At 38.9% G+C, this 4,612-nt stretch overlaps 1 protein-coding gene and 1 pseudogene across 15 annotated transcripts in view; both read left to right on the forward strand.

The window, feature by feature from the left end:
- Positions 1 to 4,612, forward strand: part of MAP4 (microtubule associated protein 4) — a 235,099-nt gene that overhangs the window by 112,173 nt on the left and 118,314 nt on the right. The gene's annotated exons all lie outside the window — the stretch shown is intronic.
- The window catches only part of LOC108517612 (vacuolar protein sorting-associated protein 26A pseudogene), a 17,955-nt pseudogene continuing 15,362 nt past the window's right edge, over positions 2,020 to 4,612 (forward strand).

A 4,612-nucleotide genomic window follows, 5' to 3' on the forward strand; every position in this document is an offset into this window, starting at 1 on the left:
TACAGCAATCTGGTCACAGGGCTGGATTCTCTGACCAAAATTTATTCTATGGATTCTGGACAGAAGACACGTGAGGGTGATATGTTTTAAAGGAAAGAGGTTATGCTTATCTTCTTTGCAGTTGATAAAATATTAAAACTCTCTTGCCGTAGAGAATATACCATCAAATAAAACAACCCTTTCCCTTTGGTGTACAGTTACTTATTAAGTAGATTTTTGGGTTTCTTTCGCCAGGGAACTTTTCAAAACTGGTAGTAGTAATTTTTAAAAATCATGTTTGACATCTTTCTATTGCTCGGAACCAGTCTCTGTAGCTGTCTAAGTTATGGGTGGAGAAGTCTGGGTATGACTCCGCTGTGTACACTCACACATCATGATTGACATTGATTTATTCTTTTATTTCCATTTGGTTATGCTTATTTTTGTTTGAAATTTGTTTTTTTCAAATATGTTTCCTTTTTGAACTTACAGAATTGTTGAAATTTTCTAATAGCCAGCTAAAATTTGGTATATATTAGCTCTGTTCGTTTCACTTGGACGTTTCATTTTGAAAGAAAGAATTTTTATGTTTCACATACAGTTTTATACAGAGTAGCCAGTCCCATAATGAAATGCTGTATTGCCATAGTGGTCACACCCAAGTGGTCCAGTATCTCAATGGCGAGGCAGCCAGATTGGTCAGGGCTGCTTTGTTGAAATGTGATGATTTTCATATGACCTCTTTCTCTCTCTCTTTTTTTCCTTTTTTGGCCCAATGTTGAAGATGTAGAACTTTGTTTTTAAATAATGTTTTTATAACTTCATTCATATACCTAAGTTTGTATTTTTTGTGACTTTAGACTTCAACAGTTTGTATATCGGGACTTTTAATGTGATTACTGTACTAAATAAATTCCACTAATAAACATCTTACATTAACACCTTATGGACTGGATTTGGTTGGGGTCATAATTATTGAAATATGATGTTACTAAAACACAAGTTGGGTAAAGACTTGAGGCCCAAGTTCTAGGTCTAATATAGCTTCTAATCCTACCCAGATTAATTGTATGGACTTTTAAGTTTTTGTCAAGCATTTTCACTTATGATTTTTGATAGTTATTGTAAACTCTCTTTTATCCAGAATTATAAAAGTTAAGTTCAAATGACTACTGATATTTAATGTCATTTAGTGAGAAAGTCACTTGACAGAAAGGTATTAAGAAGTTACTCCAAAAGGAAGCTTCCATGGTATATCAGTTGTTGTTAGATGCTTTCTAATACTACATTTATTAATTTCTAACACTACGTTTAGTTTAGTGCAGTTAAAATTCACATTCACAGTCTTCCAAAGTGCCTCCTGAATTATCAAATAAAATTTGCTACATTCAGTAACATTTAATTTGATAACTTTATTATTTGATAAGCCAGTATGCAGTATCTGGGAAGAATTCAACAAAATTCCCAGTTCCCTAGCCATTCTGGGTTAGTATTTGTTTACAGTAGGGTTGCAAGTACAATATGTTGACTGAATTAAGATATTAAAAATATTTTATGTCTAAGTAATTTGCATAGCCTAAGGAACTTTTAAGCTTGGCAGACATTTTGTTACGAACACTTAATTTCATGTTTTAGATTTCCTTTTATTAAAACAGCTCAGTAATCTGTTCTCAGGTTTAAAGCACAGATTTTAAATACTGTAAGGAATAATGGACCATTAACTTTCTTATACATGCCCTAGGATTAAAGCTTTTGGTAATTGAAGCAATTCTTAAATTTTGTTATTGTACTCATTCCTGATGAGAGGTGAAACCTGGCTTCATTTGGATTCTTCCTCCTTATGATAATATGGTGGGAGGCTAGAGGGTGTTCTAGGCAAAGACACAGGACTGGTCGGGCAGGCACAGAATGTTAGTTTCATTCCTAAATCGTGTGTAATACTGGATTATCCTCAATTTTATGTTGATGCCATTTCCATTACAGTGAAGGTTTAATAAGACTTAACTACAAATTATTTGTGGGAGAGAGCTCTGTGCGACCATGGAGGTAAATTACTCTTATTTACAGTGGTTGGGGCTAGACATATTGCACTAAGTGCTGTACAAATGGCAGTGTTACTGGTTGTTTTCATCGTAATTAGAGTACATAAATGGTTTATTATTGTGATAACTGTTTGCATGTGTAAAGTCATGCCAGCAGTGAAACAGTAAAACTACTTTTTAAGAATGTCATGACACGGAAGGTATTCTGTGTGCTTCATCACTGTCTCATCTGGTAGGATGCAAAGGATTTAGCATCAGAAAAATGCAAAAGCACCAAAAATGTGAAATATTAACAGATACGTAAATCTGTGGTGTGTTAGTTTCTGAACGGCTGTTGGAGCCATGCCATAAATTGTCATAACTCACAAGTGGAGCCCAAACATAGGCTGCACATTATTGTTGTTGTGTATAGACATAGCAAGACATCCATCCCAACTCCACCAAATTCCTGAAACAAAGCTTTATTTCTTTTCTTTCATTTTCCAGATAATGAGTTGCATGCTGGAGACACATCAGTAAATTAACAGCATCTAATGTTTCTTAAAGTTTTTTTGGTTCATGGTTTTCTAATACAAATACAGAATTTCTCTTCAGAAAAGTCCACATATACCCATATACAAGATGTTACATTTGCTTCTAGGGTGTTTAGGACTCCACTGAAACCAGCTCATGGACTAGAATCCTTTTCTAAGCCAAGCACTTAATTATACTCTAAGCCATGTTATTTCAATTTCTTTTGGGGTTTTGTATTGAATAAGACAAAATAGCTTCTTCTTGAGCTTTAAGTGAAAATATAATTCTGATTTTTTTTGTTTGTTTTTGTTTTTGAGACGAAGTTTTGCTCTTGTTGCCCAGGTTTGAATGCAATGGCACAATCTTAGCTCACTGCAACCTCCGCCTCCCAAATTCAAGCGATTCTCCTGCCTCAGCCTCCCAAGTAGCTGTAACTGGGATTACAAGCGCCTGCCACCAAGCCCAGCTAATTTTTTGTATTTTTAGTAGAGATGGGGTTTCACCATGTTGGCCAGGCTGGTCTCGAACCCCTGACCTCAGGTGATCCATCTGCCTCGGCCTCCCAAAGTGCTGGGATTGTAGGTGTGAGCCACCGCGCCCAGCCTTCTGATGTTTTTTGTTTTTTGGGGTCTTTTTTGAGACGCAGTTTTGCTCTTGTTCCCCAGGCTGGAGTGCAGTGCAGTGGCGCGATCTCTGCTTACAGGCATACGCCACCACACCTGGCTAATTTTGTATTTTTAGTAGAGTGGGGGGTTTCTCCATGTTGGTCAGGCTGGTCTCGAACTCCCAGCCTCAGGTGATCTGCCCGCCTCGGCCTCCCAAAGTGCTGGAATTACAGGCATGAGCCACCGTGCCCGGCCTTTAAAGGCTTTTTTAAAAACCTGTCTTAAGTTCTAGTTACTGAGAGAAAATCCACACTGAGGCAAGGGCTTTGCATGTAGGTAGTTTATTTTGGGAAGTGGCCCCAGGGCACAAGAGTGGGATACCGGGAAAAGTGAAATTAGAGGAAAAGACAATATAGTACAGTGTGACTACTAACCTAGTCACTACTGTGGGCAAAGTGGGCTTAATTCTTTTGGGGTCTTTTGAGGACCTGTGTAGAATGCCTCTCAGTATTCTCTACCTGAGTATCTCCGTTATAGAATTGGATAACATTTATTCACCATTTACCATCTCTCATTGCTTAACACTCTTCTTTTTTTTTTGAGACGGAGTCTTGCTCTGTCACCCAGGCTGGAGTGCAGTGGCGCGCTCTCGGCTCACTGCAAGCTCTGCCTCCTGGGCTTAACACTCTTGTACTTCTGGATTTGCACGTGTGCAGTGCCAGGCTGCAGATGTCTTGTCTCTTGGTGTCAGAGAAGTTGTAGGGCAGAAAACTTTGGTTTGGTTGATACAGATGCTGTCAAATCACACCTATGTGCAGCTGGATGCTGTAGCAATAGCTAGAATAAATGGTGAACTTAACAGAGTATGAGGTGGGGGCACAAGAAGTATCTTAATTAACCAAGAGGTTAATTCAAAACAAGATCCTCTTAACATAAGATTTGTCTGCTTATGACTTATCATAGAGGATGAGATCCTTCAACACTGTAGAGGAAATTTGAAGGAACTCCATCTATTATGGTACTAATCCTTTTTTTTCTCTCCCTCCCTGAGCCCCACGAGACAGTTTCGCTCTCATTGCCCAGGCTGGAGTGCAATGGCATGATCTCAGCTCACTGCAACCTTCGGCTTACTGCAACCTCCACCTCCAGGGCTCATGATTCTCTTGCCTTAGCCTCCCAAGTAGCTGGGATTACAGGCTCCTGCCACCATCTCTGGCTAATTTTTGTATTTTTAGTAGAGTTGGGGTTTCAGCATGTTGGCCAGGCTGTTCTTAAACTCCTGACCTCAGGTGATCCACCTGCCTTGGCCTACCAAAGTGCTGGGATTACAGGCGTGAGCCACTGCACCCAGCCAGGTACTAATTCTTGAGCTGCATTGTTAGAAACTATAGAAATAGCCACAGATGTTAGCTTTGGAATTTTCCACCCAAATGTTTTCTTCTTGAGTTACTTTTAGTAGTTTTTATGTTTCTA

The sequence above is a fragment of the Rhinopithecus bieti genome, unplaced genomic scaffold (assembly GCF_001698545.2).
Source record: "Rhinopithecus bieti isolate Rb0 unplaced genomic scaffold, ASM169854v2 scaffold_39746, whole genome shotgun sequence".
Classification (NCBI taxonomy): Eukaryota; Metazoa; Chordata; class Mammalia; order Primates; family Cercopithecidae; genus Rhinopithecus; species Rhinopithecus bieti.